At 50.5% G+C, this 23,439-nt stretch overlaps 1 protein-coding gene across 12 annotated transcripts in view; it reads right to left on the bottom strand.

Annotated features, from left to right (window-relative positions):
* The window catches only part of pard3aa (par-3 family cell polarity regulator alpha, a), a 277,492-nt gene that overhangs the window by 24,110 nt on the left and 229,943 nt on the right, over nt 1–23,439 (bottom strand). The window lies entirely within an intron of this gene.

Raw genomic sequence — 23,439 nt, 5'->3', positions numbered from 1 at the left:
AGCGATATCAGGATTAACCGAGATCAATTGCAACTAGGAGGCTGGTCATTTAAACAGAGCCGCGGAATGATAATGAGCGTGGGCGCAAGAGATGGAGAACGAGAAAAAGAGTGAAAGAGATAACGACAGAAAGAGAATCTGGCATGAGTGGCTGATTCATATAAGAATCGATCTGTGATACTTTCCCATTCGAGCATATTGGGGGGCGGGGCGGGGGGGGTTAGAATAAAAGTGTTAGAAGTGCCCTTTGACCCCGATCACTCGCCCGCACCTTAAGAAGGCAGCATCTCAACCAGCCTAAGCAGCTGGGTGGCACTCCACGCAGGCCTGGTCCCACCTTCCTCCGCTTGTCTCGGCGTTTCTGGGCAGGCAACTCCATGCAGCTTTCTCCCAGCAGACTGGGACAGGATGACGGGTGGCCAGAGAGCCAGCCCACAGTCGCCCGCTCGGCCGCCTGCTAACCTGAGCTTTTGCTACGGACTACAGGGGGTTCCCGTACAACAGCGACAGCAGGGCAGAATACGGGAGTGAGAAAGAAACAGAGAGGGAGCGAGAGCGCGAGAGAGAGGTGAGAAGCTATCATCAGAAGTCAGATCACAGTGTAATCTCTACTAATCCTCACACCCAAACTGTGCCTCTGCTGAAAACAGAGAGACAGAGAGAAAGAGAGAGAGAGAGGATGAGAAAACACACATTCCCCTCTGGTTGGGGGAGAAGGCGCTCTGAACTGTGTGCTTGCTTTAATTAGGCTTCTCCACTTCGCCTTAACTCCTGAAACTCAAACTTCAGCGTCGGTGCTCAGAATGGCGGCTGATGAAACACGGAGCTTTCCTCTGCCCTCTAGTCTTACACTCATCATCTTGCCTTCCATCTCTCCATTTGTCCCATCTTTTTCTCTTTCTGACACGCACATCTCCTAATGTGTAGACACACACACACACACACACACACACACACACACACACACACACACACACACACACACACACACACACACACACACACACACACGCGCGCGCGCGCGCGCCCCTCGCTATTTCTGGTGTTTCTCTGTGGACCGGAGCAGACCCAGGAGAAAGCGTCTAATGGGTCTTTCATTGTCTGGATGAAATATTCATGGGCCAGATTTACAGACTTCACTTACTGACCGTGAAGCATGCATGTGACTTATGGAACATGGCATAGGAGCAGAGGAGCTGGGGCAGGACGTGGTGGTGCGGGTGGAGTAGCTGGTGTTGCTGGGGGTTCCTCCAGCCCTTCAGTGCCTCTCACAGAACCCAGAGCCTGGTGCAGTTTAGACGAGCCCCTCAAACACTAATGCTGCCCATACAGAGTGCACAGTCACCGTGGGTTCTCCACCAGATGGTCAGCAAATAACCATATGAAACCCTTCAACAAACACATACTGAGGTTGTGTGTGTGTGTGTGTGTGTGTGTGTCAGGGGAGGGGGTGCTGTGTGGGAACAAGGGTATGTGTTGCAAAGCCTTTAATTAAGTGTCAGTGTTTGCAAAGCACTATAGGGCCATACAACAATGGAAGGGCTTTACTTGCAATGCTAAACCTTTTAACAGTCCTGCAGCGTAACCAGGTACATGGTAGAACAGCCCCTCAGCCAATGACACGCAGTGATGGCATCCCCATGGCAGAAGTATGGTAACTGGATACTGAGAGTAATAGGGTGGGTTAAATAAGAGGTCAAAGGTCTGAAAGTCATGCTAGGGCTATAAATGTAATGCCAAATGCCATTTTTGTGTCTCAAGTGACACTGCTTTTTTACAAGTTTATCATATGATCTTATTTATAGACAAGTCATAGACTTAAGTCTTGCTTAAGAAAGGCTGGACACAAGGCTGGGCATGTTGTCAATACACTACCTGAGCGTGTATGCTGGATTCCATGACAACCAACCCCACCCCCACATTCTGCCTCCAACCTCAAAACCCCCACAGCGATGGTCGACACTTCCGAGGTAATGGTTTCCATTTCATGCTTTCAAGTCTTCGGGAGGCCAGCCAAGCTCTGATAAATCACCACAGGCTTAAATTAAAGGCCGTTCCCAATTTAACGCAGCCTGCCTGCCGGTTAGCAAGGTGAACTTGGGAGAGTGCCCTCATCTACCGGGCGGCTCCCGCGACCGGCCTCCCGCCGGAGGCTCCGCGCCACGGGCCTTCCTGATCTCTCGCTGGAGGGCAACAGCTCAGCCACTGGGTGACTAAGCGAAATGTCACTTCAAAAGACGATAGATCCAAGGTCCTCAGGTCGGGGCCACAAGTCCAGTGTCTGCTTCTGGTCATGGCAATTGCGCATGGTTAATCAGTTGCTGTAACTGAATGGCCATGTTGCCATCACAGTGGAATTGTGGGTAAACAGAAGCTACAAACATGCACCCAGATCTGTAATCTGATTACTGTGTCATAGAGCACGAGTACTTACTAGCACTGATTACATAATCGAGGATCAGACTGTGATCATGGGGTCCAGAATTTAATCACTTTATACCGTACCCAAGTTGCAAACGTTTGCTGAGCTACAAAGATTTTTGTTTGTTTCTGGAGATACTGTATGCATGTGAAGAATTTCTGCTCTTACTCTTACTATGTAATGCATTTAAAGACAGAAAAGGGCAATTAATGTCAATTGTAAGTTTTAAAAATGACTTTCCAGACACAGAGCCTGTAGCCTTTGTAAGGAGCCCGTATTATTTTTAAAGATATCCGTAAATGTCATGAAAGCTACACTTACTGCATTGTCTCACCTCCAGACAGTGAACAGCTTCATTTGCGAAAGAGGGTGGAAAAAAAAAAAAAATCAATTTAAATTCTCAGATTAAGTAAAAAGACTGAAGGAACAATAAAAGTGGTTCACCATAAATACTGATGTCTTTCTAGACTTGTGTGTTCAGTCAGTCAGCGTGTGTATTAGTGTGTGTGTTTATTCCTCCCTCGAGGCCCAGGCGGAGCCCAGGTCTGAAGCACTTTCGGCTGCCTTTATGAGCTCAGCGTTATATATTCCCCTTTGGTCTCTGACATCTTGGAAGCCAGTCATTTCATTTCCAGGAAGTGTGAATTCTTTTTCAGAAACATATGTCCATATTTTTGCCAGGTGATGATTATGCCTGTACGCTGCCACATCACGGCACCCTCGCCCGGTGCCGTGACGGGCCAAACCGGGCAACCCCATGGAACAGCATTTCGTGGAAGGAGCACCGGCTCAGAACGAGGCCCGGCGCTCCACCGCGTGCTCGCTAAATGCCCATAAAGCTATGACACGCCACGTTATTTCCGCCAGAACACGGCGCTCCCGCTGGTGGCCACTGGAGCGTGCGCGCCCTGTCCGTCATACTGTCAGTCACGACGCGCGCCATCGGCTTCAGTGAAGTAACAGGGAGTCTCCCTGCCGTCTAATTCACAGGGGAGCCAGTTGCTAAAACGCGTCCTCGTGAGCGGCGTGTACGCCGACCGCTCTGTCAGACCGAAGACCACTGAAACTTCCTTATCCGTCTCCGGCTACGTCGCGCCCGACCTCCCTGGTCCCGAGATGACAAGCAAACTCCGCCTCTCCTTTCTGTCTGCTTGCCGTAGGAGTTCATATCCCAGAGTCCCTTGCTGCAGTGCTGGTTATGACTCCTCTCCCCTCGTTTGTGTTTGAGCTCAGATCAGTAGCCTGGCCGCGTCGTATTAACCGCTGGAAGCGTACAGACCTTTGTCCTTCCGCTTGCTTTATGGCTCGGACCCAGCCTCACAGGACACAAAGTCACTCTATGAATAAGCAATAAATTGGCGAGACAGTGCCAACTTCCCTTTTAATTAAATTACATCACATAAAAAAAGAGGCGGAGGGAAAGAAGAGGCTTCCCTTCTTAATTTAGAGCGGAAAGTGAGTCACGATCACGGCCGCCGTCCGGGATTAACGACCGGCGTTCAAAAAAAGTTAAAAAACAAAACAAAACAAAAAAACACCCTGAATTTAGCGTCGGCGCCTCCACCTTCGAAGGGGGCGTGGGGCCTCACAGGGGCCTCTGCGTCCGTGAGGGCACCGCCGCCATATTGTTCGCGGTACACTTCTCACCTTGTCGCGCACAAGTGTGCATTCACAGCCCGAACGAAACAGTCATTGAACGCTGGAAGCAAAGGAGAGAAGAAAAGGCCAAACGCAGTGAACGCTGCCATGACGGGGAGATAAAAAAGAAACTGCGGCGCAGTAAACGTCTGATTTATGCGCAACCCCCCCCCCCCAACCCCCGCAGCATGGGTTGCTATGGGTGTCCTGCTGCCATGGTTACCGAGCCACTGAGGGCGCTTGGGAGGCAAGGGGAGGGGTGGGAGGGGACGACAGACTGATATTTAACCTCTCATTGCCTGGTATTTCCCAGTGGCCTCAACAGATGTGCTGCGACATGCACCGTCAGCGCTTTAGTCGAGGCTAATTCGCACGGCTGGGATGCTTAATTGTTCACGCCGTTGAAAGTGCTCTACGCACAATTACACGTGTCATAAAGACACAACGTTCTGAGGTGCATCTGAAACGTCTGAACGGTGCCAAACAGAGTCTGCCGTCTTCTCGGAATCGCCCGATTCGATATAGAGCTTTGCGTTTTGGAGATATTGCGAGGGTGTGCGCGTGAGTGACGGAGGAAGAGCAAGATAGTGGGGAGAAGGGAGGATGCAGTGAGAGAGAGAGAGAGAGAGAGAGAGAGAGAGAGAGAGAGAGAGAGAGAGAGAGCGCATCAGTGGTCTTGTACCTTGTATTGCTGTTCTGCCATATGGAATCCAGCTCAAGCCCAGAGAGAAGCCAGGGCTCACACTGCTTTCTGACCTTAGTCACCCAGCTGGCACTAACCACCCAATCATTATTACCCCAATTACCCAGCTAGAGTTACCCCATTCAGGGAGGCTTCAGTGGGCTGTGCTGGGGGAGGAGGAGGCTACGGAACAGCAGCAGAACATTACGGAGCAGGAACCCTTTGGATTGTTCATGCTAATCTCCATGTTTTCCTTGCGAATGATATTTTTGTCCAGGCTTTTTCGAAATTTGAGTGGGAGGTGCCGATCATTGAGAAGTTTCTCTCCTGTTCTCTTTCGTCAAGAACAAAGCAGCTCTTCTTCTGCCTGATCTGCCGCGTTGAGGTGCGTTGCGAGCATGGCGCTCTACTGAGAAGGCAGGCCAGAGGTGCACTGGGGGCGAGTCGGGCAGACAGGAATCTAGCGAGGGACGCAGCGCCTTCGTGTGAGCGTCAGGTGGCTGGCCGGAGTCCTCCCGCCTCAAAGCACACACACACACTCACACGCAGCTGGACTCAAGTTCCACAAAGTCTGTGGACGGGGCACTTGTCCTAAAGTGCTGCGAAAGGCCTCTACTGCTAAACATCTACGCGTGCAGCTGTGAACAAAGATGCAAAATCATGTGACGTTTATCTTAGCACGAACCATAGTGAGGGAGTGCCACGGTGGCATGAACGTGCACACAGATGTCAGGAGTGACCTTATGGACCACAAAGATGTGGTCCATAAGTGAACAACACTAGTCATGATTTCCAGACAATTACCCCCCCCACCCCACCCCAGGGCTCTGCAGTCTGGCGATGTCCAATACCTTTCCTGTGATAAGGGCCCTAAACCTTTAAAAAGCTGCCTGGTTATCTGTGCTGCTAAAGTGAGCAGTGCTACCACGGCACCGGGGAAGGCTCGCCGAGAAAGGCAGCAGCCGTAAGGAGCCACGCTCGGAGCGCCGGGTGTCGCTCAGCAGAAGTTGCCTCGCTCCGCAGGCTGGAGGGGGGCGCGGTGCGGCGTGGACGCCGGACAAGCGCGGCCGTCTGTCTCCTAAAGCTTCTGCAGACGGACGGAGGCAAGGCAAGTGCAAGGCATCAAAGCATGGGGGTGGGGGGGGGGGGTAAGTGGTGGACGTCTCCTTGGATTTCCCCTCAAACAATGAAAGAGAACATCCTTATACACACACACACACACACACACACCTCCCATGATGTGGCCTATGCTCAAAAGCAGTAGGCGGAAAAAGTGTTGACCCAGAGAGTAAAGCAGGTGGTATGTGGATGTGTGTGTGTGTCTGTCTTAGGTCATGACATGGAGTTAAACTGATGTTGTGACAGCTGAGGATCTAGTTTGTTTTATTTCCATAATACACAAATCCACCATGCACTGCCCAAGAACAGCTATTCAGAGAACAAGCCCTATCTGTCACTACTAAGCTGTGTGTGTGTGTGTGTGTGTGTGTGTGTGTGTGTGTGTATAAAGAGGGTTGCTAGGCTCTGTACCCACCCCTTCCTGGTGAGCTAGCTGCTGTCTCTGCTGTAAGTGCAGCCTGTCCGTGTCAGCCATTTACTACCCAGCCTCCACCTCCCTGTCTACAGAACCCACGCACTAGAGCCTCCACCTCCCTGTCTACAGAACCCACGCGCTAGAGCCTCCACCTCCCTGTCTACAGAACCCACGCGCTACCCAGGCTCCAACTCCCTGTCTACAGAACCCACGCGCTACACAGCCTCCACCTCCCTGTCTATAGAACCCCCGCGCTAGAGCCTCCACCTCCCTGTCTACAGAACCCACGCGCTACACAGCCTCCACCTCCCTGTCTATAGGACCCCCGCGCTAGAGCCTCCACCTCCCTGTCTACAGAACCCACGCGCTACCCAGCCTCCACCTCCCTGTCTACAGAACCCACGCGCTACACAGCCTCCACCTCCCTGTCTACAGAACCCCCGCGCTACACAGCCTCCACCTCCCTGTCTACAGAACCCCCGCGCTAGAGCCTCCACCTCCCTGTCTACAGAACCCACGCGCTAGAGCCTCCACCTCCCTGTCTACAGAACCCATGCGCTACACAGCCTCCACCTCCCTGTCTACAGAACCCACGCGCTACACAGCCTCCACCTCCCTGTCTACAGAACCCACGCGCTACACAGCCTCCACCTCCCTGTCTACAGAACCCACGCGCTACACAGCCTCCACCTCCCTGTCTACAGAACCCACGCGCTACCCAGCCTCCACCTCCCTGTCTACAGAACCCACGCGCTACACAGCCTCCACCTCCCTGTCTACAGAACCCACGCGCTACACAGCCTCCACCTCCCTGTCTACAGAACCCACGCGCTACCCAGCCTCCACCTCCCTGTCTACAGAATCCACGCGCTACCCAGCCTCCACCTCCCTGTCTACAGAACCCACACACTATGGATGCTCCAGGAGAAAACACTTGGGCCTGTGGCAACAATTAAAGCAAGCCAATAATATAATACGTATCATATTTTAAAACAGATGAATGTTAGCTGAGCACATAAAAATGAGTGCTCTGCACTTTTCAGCAGGAATAATCGTGCCCTTTCTGAGTGCCGTCTTAAGATGAAGTTGCGGAGAAACGGCATTCCATGCAGTAAGCACAGTAAGTATGTCTGCTTATCTATAACTCTTGACTAATTAACACCTCGCCGGCGTTCCCCGTTGAGCCTTTTGAAGCAGCCCCAACCCCAAACCTGCGCCACTCCCAGGCCGAAGTGGCTTCACGCGGTATTTACGAAGCAGCGATGGTGCTTATATTACGGTTTCGGGCCGCATGTGCCGATACGGACGAAAGCGCTCTCTTTCCGGAGCACCGTGGCACATAAGCGGTCTCACGGTATTTATTCTCAACGTTATGGCTGGAGGAGACCTACGAGGAGATGAGTTTATAGTGAGCGGCGCTGAATGGCCGTAATGCAATCAGAGCCCGTGCCAGGGAAACCGCTGCAGACGTGATGATTATTAAGGTTGCTCGGGCTCCTGCACCACCTCTCATCTCCCAGCGGTTTATTGCTTCACGCCTAATGTCAGCCCGCGCTGAATGGAGGGGGCGCGGCACATCGTGGCTCCCCAAAGGTTTGGGCGCTCTTAGTGCAGAACGTTGCTTGGGGCCGTCGTGCAGAAATCGGTTTATAAAGCTGTATTGTATTGTGCCGCGTTGCCTTAGGGCACCTTGTGAGGAATGAGCCATAGAAATATCATCATATCTATGTTCAAAACGCAAAAAAAAAAAAAAGTCTGCTTTGGTTCGAGGTAACAAAGTTCCACAGTGCGCTATACATCAGGAAGAAAAACACAAAATCTCAATTTGGGAAACATTAGTGCAAGGCAGGAAGAGGAACCTGGTTAGCCTGTGCTGACAGCGTCCATCTCCTCCGGCTCGTCATTTCTCTCAGGGCTTCTGGGTGCTATCGCGCTCCACCCTGTACGCTCATAAGACCACTCGCAGGCAGACGCATCCAGGACAAATTCGAAATCATTGGAGTGTTCTCTTCAGAAAGGGCTTACCCAGGGCCCTCGCCTCATACAAGCAGATGAAAAGGGAAAGTTTTGACTTCTCAAAGAATACGAAAGAACAAAACAGCAATAATAACCGCGTACAACCGGGCGGTAATGGAAGGGGTGAGTGGATTTGAGGAGATTAGCTGGGCCGAGCTAAATTTAAAACCCTGCCGGCCTGGCTGCGTTTCCGCGGATAAAGCGGAGAGGTGGTTTCTGAGCGTGTTTGACTGGACCGCAGGGGGGACATTTTTGCTCAGTGGGCCACTTTGAGTTGTAAAATGTCCTGCGTGGCGGGACAAAGGGCCACCAGGCGGTGGGGGTGGGCTGGGGTGGGGTGGGTGGGGGGCAGGGATTGTAGGGCAGGGTGACCTGCTACCGGGAATTACACCTCTACATGCTTTGCTGCTCCTCACTCACTCCTCATTAGCCTGCCATTGTTAACAACCAGCTACTGTTCAGCAGCGCAGCTAGAGCCCCAGCCTGTAATTTTTTATTGATAAGTTAATTCATTATATATATTAGTTCCCCACATCCTTTGCATATACCCTCTCGCACTGACACAACGGTAACGGCTAACTAAGCGGAAAGAGCAGTGATGGAGAAACGGCAGAGGACGACTGTAGCGATGGATGGAGCAAATCCCGAGTGAAAAACTTGAAAAAAATTACCAAGGGCTGAAAGAGGAGTCGGAAAAGATGTGGAGGGTGAAGGTAATCAGAGCACTAGGGTCTGTGACCCCCCCCAAAACTGGGAAAATGGCTCCAGCAGATCCCAGGAACATCATCTGAGATCTCCGTCCAGAAGACAGAACAGTCCTGGGAACAGCTAGGATACTACGCAGGACTCTCAACCTCCAAGGCGAGACATCTTGTCTCAGTGTTTTATGCCTGAGCCAAAACACTCTGCCCCTCATCGGAGAGATATGAGGAGGGAAAACGACATTCCCCTAACACACAATGAATCACAAAAGAGAGAGAAGAAGAGAGTGAGTAATGCACTTTAGCAGATGGATGATTCCAGCACAGCACAGCAAGGGAATGTTTGTGAGCACCAGGCCTGGCTGGGGGTCGTTGGGAGAGGCCTCGTACCCAGAGCCCTCCTTCCGGGCCTCGGAGGAAGACCTTGCCTGGTAACTGCCCGCTAGATCCTCCAGCCCTCGCTGGGTCTCTCTGCGGTACCGCCCAAACGGCTGACGGCATCGGGCCGGGCTGCGCACTCGGCGCGTGCTTCACCTGACGCAGAGAGCACTTAATTTCTCCCAGAACATCGAGGGACAGAGATGCGCAAACACACGAGCCGGGATTTGTAAAGGTTAACGGCAAGCAACAGGATTACGTCATATTCTCGTGTGAAAAGAAGACAGCGCGGTGACGTAATGGCGCCTCAGCAGCGTATGAGGTTGGTGAACACTGCTCTGGGTAAGAGCTACACGCCGTCACTCGAAGTCCAGCTCCTGGAGACAGAAAATGGTGTCCCTGCTGCTCAAGGTCCCAGTCTGAAGACCAGACCTCTCTGACCCCATTCAACATGACGCATTATGCAGTGTTTTCTTGAACACTTCACAAGCAGGCAGGCTAAACACTGTTCCAGAACACTGTAAGATGAGAAGTGTGCCCTCGGTAAAGCCAGCCCTGAACATTACTAGCATATGTGGCCAGGAACATGATACATAAGTAGCAGAGGAAAAACGACACTGAAAAACAAATATTTTTCAGTATAACCAGACACCAGGCCAAGCCATTAAATGCTGATATATTTTCAGTGACCTGGAAACAAAGCAATCACAGATCTCTAAACAATTTGTCGTCATGTCAGCACAAAGGCTCAGCAACAGTGCAGCCATAACAAATGCCCCCACATTCAACCATTTGTCATAATTGGAGTTCCTCTGCAAATTGGATCCATTGATTGGCTGCAGAGCGTAAAGGCTAAAACGTGATTGGTCCACAGCAGGTGACGGCATCGGGGGAACAAATGAAGTGTTAAAATGCTGTGTTGCACTGTTACTCCAGTGAACACTGATTAATAATCATCTGCACAATAATCAGACTGGTGGGGAAAGAGAGTGCCTGCTATTAGAGTAGAAAAATCAATGGCATTGGAAGAAGCCTGTAAAATAATGGGGTTTCTAGCCTCACCTTCTCTTTTCTAGAAGAGGGAGAGAGGGGCAGAGAGAGATGGACAGAGTAAGGGAGAGAAGGAGAAAGTGAGGGTGGGGCTCTAACATGACTGCCCCATCTTCACAAAACTGACAGAAAATTACTTTCCTTTTGAGGGAGAAGGAAAGGGGGAAAATGACCTCCGCTCTTCTGATAGCTGCGGCAGTTCAACAATAGCAGGGTCTCTGCACCAAGGCCGCCCCCTCGCTCGTCAGCCCTGCCAACATGCACGTCTATCCTTTTTCTTCTTCAAACCTTACAAAATGCTGTTTTGTTTTTTTTGTTTTACATTTGTCAGGTGGCAGGGATGATCCACAGCAGCGTGAAATGAAATAAAGCCAAACAGGTTTAGAGATGATCTAAGCGCATTCAGACAGACACGGCCCAGGCCAGTTCAGGGGAAGAGTGAGTGACAGCCATCAAGCAGTGTGGCCCGTTTAGGGAATTGCCATGAGAGAGAGGGAGACGGAGAGGGAGAGAGGGAGAGAGAGAGAGAGAAGGAGAGAGAGAGAGAGAGAGAGAGAGAAGGAGAGAGAGAGAAGGAGAGAGAGGGGGGGAGAGAGAGAGAGAGAGAGAGGGGGGGAGAGAGAGAGAGAAAGAGAAAGAGAGAGTGTGAGAGAGAGGGAGAGAAAGAGAGAGTGTGAGAGAGAGGGAGACAGAGAGGGAGAGAGAGAGCAAGAGAGAGAGAGAGAGAGAGAGAGTGTGAGAGAGAGAGAGAGCAAGAGAGAGAGAGAGAAAGAGAGAGTGTGAGAGAGAGAGGGAGACAGAGAGGGAGAGAGAGAGCAAGAGAGAGAGAGAGAGAGAGAGAGAGAGAGTGTGAGAGAGAGAGGGAGAGAGAGAGTGTGAGAGAGAGAGAAAGAGAGAGAGAGTGTGAGAGAGAGAGGGAGAGAGAGGGAGAGGGAGAGAGAGAGGGAGAGGGGGAGAGAGAGAGAGAGAGAGAGAGAGAGAGTGAGAGAGCGTGATTTGGCATGGTTGGGTGAGACAGTCCAGTGGCCCGTGAAAGCCTTCAGAAAGAGAGCAGCACTTGGATGGCATTTAAAGGCTCTGCAGAAAGCTCTCTGCCTCCTGTTGCTTTCATGTATACTGGAGGGTAAAGCATAAGAGAAAGAAGGAGAGAGTGAGAGAGAGAGAGAAACAGGAGAGAGAGAGGGAGAGGGGGAGAGAGTGAAGGAGAGAGGGTGAGTATAAGAGAGAGAGAGGGAGAGAGAGAGAGAGAGAGGGAGAGGGAGAGAGAGAGAGAAACAGGAGAGAGAGAGGGGGGGGGTGTGAGGACATGACTGTTCATTACGTATGCACGCAGTTACTGTATATCCCCTCTCCAACACTACCATTGCACATCTTGCCAACATCGAACCCTGTAAATAATATCCATATGCATCAACATGTTATGATAAATCATCATAGTTCAGTAAACAACATGATCTATCTAAGTTATTCATTGTGATCTGAATAACTTGCGTATATTTATTATCATCTTGGCAAAAAGTAAACAAGCAGTGTAAAACATTAAAATAAAAAACTAGTGAGAGCATTTGAATGATAAATTGTCATTAGTAATGGGTGAACCACTTTCAATAACATCCGAGATTGTATGTTTCCATTATTGTGACTCTGTGCGTGTGTGTGTGTGTGTGTGTGTCTAATTAGAAAATCGATAGTAACTCCAGAGTTGAGAAGAGTTCACGCCACAATGTCATTTCAACCTCCATAAAAGACAGTGAATCCTCGTAAAGAGTGATGCTGAGACTGCTGGTGTTTTCGTGCGGTCCAGTCCCGAGCACCAAGGCCAACGCTTTCAAACGCCTCCACCTCACCACCACGCGCTCAGGTTGTCGCGCGCAAACACGGGCCAGTTCCCAACAGAACGTACTCTGGATCCTAACCAACACAGCGCAGAGGGTTAAGACGAGGTCCCCGATCTCCGGGACTGGACAGATTTTCGAAGCGTGTCCTTCCATTGTTGCTGCGGCTCCTCCGCCACGGCAAAAGGGTGGGTGGAGGAAGGAAACACTGGCCAAGGGCGGAGAAATCCTTCGCCAGGCCGCTGTCTGCCCTTCCACTCACCCTTCTTCCTCTCCAATTAACCCACGTAGCAAGCAGCAGGGGCGCTGCCCCCTGCTAACGAGTGGCTCAACAGCATTGGCCAATCAGAGTCTGGAGGGCTGGCGTGGAGCCCCGTTTGGGGGTCTAGTGGAGGGGCCAGAGAGCAGGGCCCTTACTGCAAGGCAGCAACCGACGATTTTGTTTTGATGACCAAAAAATAAAGAAAGAAAATAAAGCTTAAGGTGAAGTGGAGACTGTCGGGAAGGAGCCATTAGTTCTGTGTGTGTGTGTGTGTGTGTGTGTGTGTGTGTTCTGTGAGAGAAAGAAATGACAGCTTTTTGAAAGGCTTCTGATAAAGTAACCTGGTGCTGTGAAATTTGATGCTTTTGAAAAGAACTTGTGTCAGTATGAGGAATTGTGTGTGTGTGTGTGTGTGTGTGTGTGTGTGTGTTCTCCTGGGGAGGTATTCAATCCAGCAGTGCTCTGCCAGGACCGACCCCTGCCTCTGGGCGTCTCATGAATAGCGAGTGGGCCACCCAGATCCCCATCTCACTCTGAGAACCCACACAGCAGTGCAGCCTGACCATCACACACACACACACACAATGTGGTTAGCATTATTGGGCAAAACATGCCCTACTCTGGATGTACGCTTTTCCAGCAAAAACATCCATACTGGTTAGGAACTGGAATTAGATGCAATTAGTAGCATGATCTTACGCTAACATTACTGGCAGATGTAGAAATCACTGGAAAAAAAAATACATGCAAAAAACGACTTATTACATTGAGCACCACTGAGTGTTCTGTTGACATGCTATATAGTGCAGACGTATTATTTGTGTTTAGTCTGGATATAATCATACTGGGACACATCACAGGAATTGAAGGAACAAACAGAGTCTTCAAGTGTCTCTCCTAGAGGTCAGACTAGACCGGACCTCAGGCCTGTTATCAAGCACCATGGCCATGTTCTCCCCTGTGTGCGTGTCTCCTACCTGTACGCATTTTTGTATGTGTGTGTGTGTGTGTGTGTGTATGAAGGTGGAGTGCAGAATGTATACAAGTGTATACATTCCAAGTGGCCTGCTAGGATACAGTCAGGTAGCACTTCACGGCATCATCCAGCAAAGAAACACGCACACATAGTCTCCTACTAGTTTGCGCCCTGCACCCCCACCAGCCGAGCAGCTGAGGGAGGCGGAGCAGCTGGTGGACGCCTCCTGCGAGCGCGAGGGTTCCATCTGAGCAGGCTCTGACACACAGGTCTCGGGAGACATCTGCAGATTACACAAGAGATTGGTGGGAAAAACAGTCCGTCCTGGAGTCACCGCGGTCCTTCCAGCGTCTTCCAGAGACAGAACAGAACCCTGCCGGCCCTCGGGCCTGGAAGCGGGCCCCATTCAAAGCCCAGCTAACGTGTCGCCCACAGGCCTGTCACCAGCCCCACGGGGCAAAGCCGCCAAAATCAGTTTCAACTACCAGAACACTGCAGGGCGTATTGCTTGCAGGCCCCTTCAGTAGCTTCTCTGCCAACCAAAACTCTCTTATATAGCCGCTGCAAATCTGTAAGACCCGCAAATGCTGCACATTCTCTAGCCACAGTGTGAAAAGCTGGCATGTAACGTGATGGAGCTGAAATAAGCTAATGAAACGCTGAAAGAAGTTCTGGCGGACTCAGAGAACTCCTTTTGCTTTTTTTTTTTTTTGCTACTTTCATATCGAGCTCACTACACACATCAAAAGCATGTGGTGGGGGTGGGGGGGACTAAGAAGTCAGAGGCATCTAATACTTTCCACCGTAATTCCAACCCTGAGTGGAGCCAAACCTGGCGAAGGTTATTAAAGCGATTTGACTGTGGCCCGGGTTTAAGACAGCCTTCACCTCGGGGAAAGGTTAGATGGAACTGTCACGTTTTATGATGGGACTTCAAAGCCTGGTGCAAACCTGAGTAATACGCCAGAGTGAAGCGTGCCGGGCGGAGAGATGGAGGCTCGGTCTTATCTTTCTCCTGCCACAACGCCCTGCCCGGGTAATCAAAGCACAGGCTCCCTGTTCTTACCGGGCCCTGGCCCAGCGGGACACGCGCGCGTGCAGCCACACGCTTGCCGGATCAACGGATGCGTCCACAGTGAGACGCCTAATCTGACGCGGCCCGTCTCGCTGCAGCTGCACGCGCGCACCCCGGCACGTAAAAGGAACGCAATCCTTCTCCTAAATTTCCCGGTTATTTTACGCTCTTTTCTTCTACTGAAGTCTGAGAGTCTCTCTTCTACTTTTACGGTCGTTGGGCTCTGGCACGACGCGCGCGGCCTCTCTTCAAACACGAGGCCATTTGCTTTCATTTGCCACGACAGGGACGTCCCCGGCCACGCCATTTACCCAAACAGGGCGCGCAATTAAAAGGGAATTCCAGGGACTGAATAAATGACACCTGCTTAAACTTCACAGGGGAGGAAACGGGTGAAAAAGTGAAGGAAACCACACCGCGCGTGAAACTCCAGACAATCTCCTACAGATTAAGGGCTTTAATTACGCTTCATTATGTTATTACAGGTTTTGACATTTTACTCGGAATTGTGGGCACAATCAGGTTTTACCAACGAAACAATGTTAGCACATGGATATTTTAACAGGTGGGAGTACTTTGCTAAGGCAATATTGGTTATATTTCTATGGATGAAAGGATACAGCTGCGGTTCGCAACAGGATTAAGGAATGCGGAGAGATTAGATCGCATTGTCTGCCAGTGTGAAGGATCCAGTCTTTCAGATAACTGATGCTGAAATGCTTCAGTCAAGCACTGATTGTTCACTGTACTACACAACAAAAGTGACCCGATTACAAGATTTTCTATATCAACATGCACACATTTGCATTCTCTGTTCTATAAAAAAAAAAAAAAAAAAAAGATTTATAACCAGTGTCATATCTGTCATTTGGGTTGTGGTTATTCTTTGGGTTATTGAAAATAACTAACGTAAGTCTCATGTATTATTATTGTTATTATTATTATTACTACTACTACTACTACTACTACTATTGTGTGATTTTTTACTTGGAAACATGAATGTTATTTGAACTGGTATTTACTGGTCTTTCAACACTGGGTTTGATTTTTTCATGTTGTTCTGTTTTCAGGAGTGAGTGCATCCAATTAATGACTGATTTCTTTCCCACATTCTGCCTGCCATAATATCTTTGTGTTAATTCCAATAAACTGAGAATCCCTGATGTCTGGAACAATTTTCATTAAAAAAACACAAGAACTAATCTTTGACTTCAGAGTTCTAATAAATGAAAAGATGATATCTTTGGTGCAAGTATTCCTGTAACTGCTATTAAAATTAAAATTAACGCCTGTGTACTCCAGAAAGGCAAACTGTGAAGTTTGCGGACGAGAGAAAAAAACCAAAAAACTGCCGCTGATCGTCATGGCACTGTCAAGAAGGGGGGAGAAAATGGAGAGAATTAAACAGCAAAGAAACTCAAATGAAGATTACACTTCGAGCAAATGTTTACTGACAGCCAACAGAATTTGTCTCGAGAAGAAACCTGTCAGACTATAATTTTCGAAATCCCGACACTGATGACTTTGGCCCTGACTGTGAAATTGAAAAAATAAACAGCTATGTTAGATAAGGCATTTACGCAGGGACTGGGAGGAATAGCAAGTGGTGTGACGTGCGCGGGCCGGGGAGCGTTCTAGGACGTGTTAGGTATGCGCTCAGTGCGTCCCCTGGCTGCCAAGAGCACTGTTCCTGCAGTTCACTTGGTGATCTTCCTTTGTGTTTGTGACCTTGTGTGTGTTGGCAACACTCTTTCTCCTCGAGGTTGTACGGCTAAGCAAACGCGTATGTTTCCATGAGCTCAGGTCCGATGTATTGAGCAGGGTAAATGGCACCACTCGCCTGCGTTTATTAGCACTGTGAGCAGCGGTCTACGCGCTCCTACGGGCATGTGTCGCAGCTAGTTATGCATACGGCGCAACACACGCACACAAACGCGGGCACACGCACAAATACATGCACACAAAGGGATAAAATTTACTATAGCATGGAGTTTTTCCACTCTCTGAAAGTGCCACCTATCAGAAACCTTAATTTATCATCACTGGGTGCTGTGATGAAAAACAGCACACAGCAGTAAATTGTACATTTGACTTTGAATAATTAAGATTAGTACATTAAATGTCACAGAGGATGAGACTGGAATGTTGAAGCCAAGTGTGGATGGTGGGGGTTGTAGCCAAGAGATAAGCTCCCCGATACTGGGAGAACTCGGACCAGTGCAACACGGCGGGACAGTGAACTTTCAGGACTATGGAGCCAGATATGGCAAGCGTTCCTCCCCCATCAAACATGTGCAGCCCTTCTTAGAAAGGCGGGAGGATAGAACAGGCCTTGCGTAGGTGGTGGAGTGAAAGAAAACTCCACTTAGCCTTGCCTTAGATCTAAAGCTCTCAGGTGCATTGTGGGAGATGTAGGCGGCACAGCACCCTTCGCCGTTACTGCCGCACTCAACTCATCACAACTCAGGTTTCCACTGTGTGGAGGAAGTTCAGAGTGCCTCGGTTTCCCGCGACACCCCGGCTGACTGAGGATTCTGAGCACAAACCTACCTCGTTAGCGCCCGCCATCTGAACGACCGGAGCCGCCATCTCTCGGATCAGAGCACGCCCTGCGCTCTGCTGAGGTGTGCCGCAGAGGCTACGGATGCCGCAGCAACTCGGAGGCACCTCGGGTCGTGATGAAAGCGAGTCGGGAGTGCGGCGCGCGCTCGGGTAACAGCACGGGCAGGGCTGTCGAAGCCAGACTCCCGATCGAGAGCTGTGAGCGCGCGCTCGGCTCGACGGTGCAGATACAGCATGACGGAATGCAGAGGGACGCAATGAATATTTATGAACGGCACCTTGTTAGAGCTCTCCCGCAAGACTGGCGATGAAAACATTCAAAGTAGAAATCTCGCCTACGCTGTGAGCAAAACACTGGCCGTTTTCTCTAGAAAGGGACCAAACCCCAGTGGCCGCGTCCGCGTGGCCGTGGCCGGGCGGACGAGCTGGGAAGCTCTGGGGGAATAAGTGGAGTGTTGTTTCGCGGGAGCTGCCGGACCCGCGGGCGCACGGCCACGGCTGGCTGACAAACGCGTGCTGTCTCCTCGACGGCCTCCTCCGCCCGAAATATTCAAGGGACGGACAAGAGAACCTATTTGGTCGGCATTTGCAAAACAAATCCAGACTTGCGCCAGGATGTAGGCATGAAGGCCAAACTCAATCAAAGCAAAAAAAAAAAAGAAAAAAAAAGAAAACACTGCCAACGTTGGAATCTGATGTGAATGCAATCGCCGTCCGTGGTCGTTTCATACGCCGTCGGGTGTGGAGCCTGAGCCGGGCTGTGCGCTCACGTCGGCCCATAAAGCCACCCGCTGTGTTCTTCCCACGCTGGCCACACAGAAGAGGCTTTGTGTTGTTTATGCAGAGTGGGCCAAGAGAAGCCGGCAGGCATCGAAGTCCCGCCGTGACCTTGAGCCTTGCCCTCCCCTGCCACAAAGCTGGCCGTTCAGCCTTACGGCCTACCGCTGCGCAAGCCGATGACGTCATAGCCGAGGCAGCTTCTGAAGAAGCTCATTGGTCGAAGAGCGGCGGCAGTGAGGGAAGGCGCAGGAGGTAGGCCACGCCGCCTATGGGGCAGACAGAGAGCAGTGTGTGTGCGCAGGCAGCTGGCCCTAGCCTGAGGGGCAGCCCGGAGAGAACAGCTACTGCATCACATGACAGCAGGTCTTTCTCTGTTCCCTTTCAACTACTCGAAGCACTTTGCAGATACGTTATTACCGGGGCAGACAAGCCGGCGCTCGGCGCTGCATAAGAAAGCGAATGAAAAACCAAGACAAAATACATCTTAAGGTGAACCGGAAGCGAGAGGCTGCGTTCCAAGGGGCAGCCAGGTGGAGTATCCTGGATCTTATCTCTGGTGAGAGATACCTCCATATCACATCTCCGCCGGGCCGTGGCAATCAGGATAAAAGCCGCGGGAGATGAACCCAAGCCAGCTCGGTGAGGCGTCAATATCGCCTCTCGTCTTTGCCCAATGCTCCCAGAAAAGCAGGAGAGGGGAGAACAGAACTCTATGATAAACAAGGATCGCTACCTGCAAAACAAACAAACAAACCAACCAAAACCACAGTGGCAGGATGCTGTATGAACAGCAAACTTGCCGAGTGACAGATGCAGAGAGTGAGAGAGAGCTGGAGCAGTGAGGTTTGTGACATCACTGGTAATGGCCTCGTTCACAACACGTTTTATTCTTCTGCCTGCAAGAAACATTCATCTAATCATCCATCAGGGGAATGAGCTGTGTGTGTGTGTGTATATGTGTGTGTATATATATGTAATATTATAGACAGGTGGATGGTTTGATGGTGAGGACCTGACAAAGTTGTCACCATGCTTATAAAGAGAAACACTCATCACAAGCTTTGCTCCTAGCCTGGAGCGTGCGCTGTGTTTCAATGTGACCGTACGATTGTGTACTTGTGTGCGCTCATGTATTTAAAAGACCTGGGATGCACCTGGGATACAGATCATAAATAATGGCATAAATGAATAAAGTGTGTGTGTGTGTGTGTGTGTGTGTGTGTGTATGTGTGGCAGCCAGGCAGAGAAGAACAAACAATACATGAATGCATGACAGAGATTTTGGATGACGAGTGCTTCTGACCTGGTCTTGCTGTCTTTCTCACTACACTGAGCCCAGTATTTATTGACTTGAGACACATACTGTAATTTGAGCTCGTGTGTGTGTGCGCGTGTGTGTTTGTTACTCTCTAAGGAAGGTATATCAGTCAGCGGGCCCTAATCCTGGGTCACCACTAACACGGTCCCTCTCACTAATGCTCGCTCCTTGCCTTCACAAATACACACGCGCGCACACACACACACACACAGCTTTGACAGAACACATCAGCGCAGCACTAATCCCTACTTAGGCCTGCCTAAACAGTCCACGCCGCAGGGGAGAAAACGCGGGGGCCAAACAGACCAGACTGCCAGCGACAAACACACACTTTACACACACACGCTCGTATACCTGTTTGGTTCCTTTTTTACTAGTCGGTATTGATTGTGTTTGATTAATCAAATCTGAGATGTTAAAGTTATTCCTTTTCAAATGGCAAAGTTTGACTAAACAAAAGTCAAACAAAGAAATCCCAGAACTTTGTCAATATGGGGACTGCAACACCAAAGAGGCACTCTGAGTCCTGATGTAGATGTGCTCAGGGAAATCTGTTCCACTGATATGCAGAAGCAGGAGTGTTTTTTGCAGCAGGCCTGGACAGACGTGTGGCTCCCACCCCACACCAGCACCCCAGTACACACACACACACACACACACACACACACACACACACACACACACACACACCTCTGTTTCATAAGCTACTATGCCTTGGGCTTGCTGTTTAAAACATGCGGAGGGCAACATGTTTATCCCTTAGACTAATGCTTGCAATCTTTTGTTCATTTCCATAAAGTGTTTTGTTTTTCCACTGCATCTTCGCCTTTCGCTCCCCCCCCACACACGCACACGCGTGCGTGCGGCACACAAAGCATCCTTTCTAAAGGCAAATACCAACTCTGCACACAAGCGCAGAATGCCTGTTAGAAGGGAAGCCCCAGCTCTACCCCTCAACACCGCTCCACCCACCCCCGGCACCACCCCCGCGCCTCTCTGAGGTGCCCCATCTGTGGGCCTCCATGCTTTTCCTTTGTTCCGTAGGTGATCCTCTGTCTCAACACCTGGAGACCAGTCGGATTAACACCACTCTCTCTTTATCCTCCTTCTCTCACTCACTCTCACACACACACACACACACACACACACACACACACACACACACAGATGCCCCCCCCCCCCCACTTCATCCCACATGTTTAGTGCTGCATATGAGTGGGTTCGGGTGCGTCGGTATCAACAAACCGGCCGCATTTATCGTATATTAGGCTGCCGCTTCGTCCTACGTGTCCGTTCGCACGTCGTGTCAATCCGCTCCTGCCAGTCAAGGCTGCTCAGTAACCACGGGGCAGGACCCCGGTGATTGACGGCCGGTCAGATAAGGCAGGGGGAGTACACAAGGCCATGGCCGCTTCCCGCGGACAGAACTCCCCCACACACACACACACGCTCACGGCAGGATGACGTGGCATGAGCTGCTGCCTTTCCAGCTCGGCTGCCGTCCTGCTGAGCGCACTGCCGGTCCCGCTGCCTTTTGCTCTGTGCGTGTGCGCTGAACGGCAGCGAAGCGGAGTGCGAGCGAACTGGGCATCCGGGTCCGACGCCAGCTCGGCTAGCCGGGCCTCGGCTCCGGCCGTGGCTGAGGGAGACGCGGACCGGCCTCGCTCGACACGCGCGGTCTGCTCCGCAACACAGGCGAGGGCTGGACGGGTCCGGGACATTCGAACAACGGCTGCCGCGCCCGATGAAAACGCGGCTCCTCCTCCCGTCGTCATGCCGCCCAATTAGCCATGGCTAGCGCTCTCAATAACAGCTTTAATTGTTATTAGCCTAACACGAGGGGACTCATCTAAATGTGAATCTGACAAGCACGCAGGACAGGAGAAGGGGAGATACACCTACAGGCTAATTAGCTCTGATTCATCAGTCGACAGGACTGCAGCGCATAATTGATTTCTGAACTAATAATCAGGCTCCAGATGAGACCACCACTTCGAATTCTGTTTTAGACACACAGAACTGTCCCTCTTTTTCACTGATGAAAAGTCACTCATCCCCAATGACTGCAAACTTTTATAAGGCCATCCAAGCTACATAGACCTTCCTAAACGTCAGGTATTTATTTATAAACAACGACAGAGACGGGTGGTAAACTTTGCGGTGAAGTACACAAGGTATACCTGTATGCAAGGTGCCTATATGTTTCTGTGTGTGTGTGTTTGTATTCTCTGCCTCATATCCACCTCTACCTCTCCTACTCCTACAGAGTCAAAACTCATCCCTCCCTCTCCCTCTCTCTCTCCCCCTCTGAGTGGCAGTAACAGCACAGCCCCACACAGCAGGTGGGCTGGGATTGATCAAAGGGCCCGCCTCCCACCTGCGGTTCCTCGCTGCCTGCTGTTATTTACCGAGGGGATTGATCTTTCCTGATCTCGCGCCTTAAAATCGGCTCGTCTGAATATCGCCGCCCCCGCCCCGCGACCTAATTTCAGAGAGCTCCAGGGAAGAGCGCTCCCCCCTCCAAATCGTCACGCCAAAGAATTTCACACCAATCTGCTAGTTAGCATAAAAAATATATATATTTAAAAACGCATCAACAAAGTGTTTGCTTTATAAATAGCTGCTGCATTAACAGACAGCCCCGGTTTACTGGTGAGATTTCAGTCGTGATCGCCCGGACGTCTTTCATTCCAGGCCTGCGCTTTGATTCCGAGGCTATCGTTCTTCTGCACGCCCCGTCAAAGCCCGCGTGTCGGATCAGCTTAGCGGGCCTGTGTGTCCTGTGCGCGGTGCATTTCTGCCCCAGACAGGAAGGCCCAAAGACAAGAAATGAAAAACACATTCCTTCAAGTAGATAGGGAGGCAGCATCTTTATGATGGGATCTAATATATGGCACCATGTGCCATTAAAAACCCATTAACCAGCTTTAGATTCACGCCGCTGTGTTCATCCATCAAAGGGACCGGCGCAATATTCTGAGACTGATGTGCGGGGTTTTTCAGTGGAGGGAAATCTCGTTCTGTGGAAATCTCCTGCTTTAAGACCCCCCCCCCCCAATTTTACTTTAATAGGTTTCAGAGATCAAGTAATAGTACGCTGAGCGTTAGTCTCGTTTTAGCGGCGAAAGAAAAAAAAAAAACAAAAAACAAAAAAACAAACCAGCATTTGTCATAATCTCGTTCCCTTGTCTAGCTGGAGCAGAGAGCAAGGGCTGAAAAAAAAGAAGGGAAAGAGGAAATGACAGACAGTGGTAAAGAAAAACAAAACAAAAAACGAGGATGTTAAAAAAAAAAAAAGGAAAAAAGAGTGAAAACATTCAGTGGGCCTATATTGCCTGAATTGGCTTTCGTCCTGTGATAAGTACCTATGACTAAAGCACCCTTCTGCAGTACACTCAGCAATGCCGCCAGTCACTTGACTGACAGCTCCTATAGAGTCTCAGCTCGTTTCCATTTGTTCTGAATGTGAGATGAGAGCGAGAGAGAGCAGGAGGAAGGGTTTGTGTGTGGTGCAGGTGTGAGGGAACACGCGGAGAGATCTCCAGGCTTCAAAACAGCTCCTGCGACGTAGCAGGGGAGGCGTAGAGGGAGCCTGTGAATCACAGCCGACGCGCAGCCTCCACACACACCAAATATGCCATTTCTGCACACTGATTAAAAACAAGTGCCTTTACCAGCGTACAAATCAGGCTTGGATTTGTTATGTTTTCCCTAACTGACTGTTGACTACTGATGCGTTCTTCGTCAGCCTGGACGTATGAGAATAGTGCAGTGACAGCGATGCCTCTAGTGGTGTGTCTGTGTAACTGCAGCCAGTGTGGCCCTGCTGAGTTTGCACTGGAGCGAAACTCGACAGAATCAGCCATCCCTCGCTCCCTCTATGCCCTTTTCTCTCTGTGGACAACCTTTCAATGTAGCGCAGTAATCTTTTTTTAAAAACTGTAAACTGATAAAGTATATTACTTACTCTGTATCTGTTACAAGTCAAACCAAAAGGTCCAATATCTATCTCTTCATAAACACATCGTACAACGACCTAATATTGAACTTCTGGTCTGTGGCGTGCCCTCTTCCTCCTCTTCATCACCTTCTCCTCTTCCTCAGCCGTGTGAATAAGCCGCTTAAGCAGGGAAGGGGGCTGAGCACGGCCGCCTGGGCTGCCGCTCCCTCTGTATGAATATTAAGCGTGTGTGAGGGATTTGTGTCTGGG

The sequence above is a fragment of the Electrophorus electricus genome, chromosome 14, assembly GCF_041902795.1.
Source record: "Electrophorus electricus isolate QZ-2024a chromosome 14, ASM4190279v1, whole genome shotgun sequence".
NCBI lineage: Eukaryota > Metazoa > Chordata > Actinopteri > Gymnotiformes > Gymnotidae > Electrophorus > Electrophorus electricus.
Note: the sequence above shows the minus strand (reverse complement) of the source record. Positions and strands in the feature narration are given on the sequence as shown.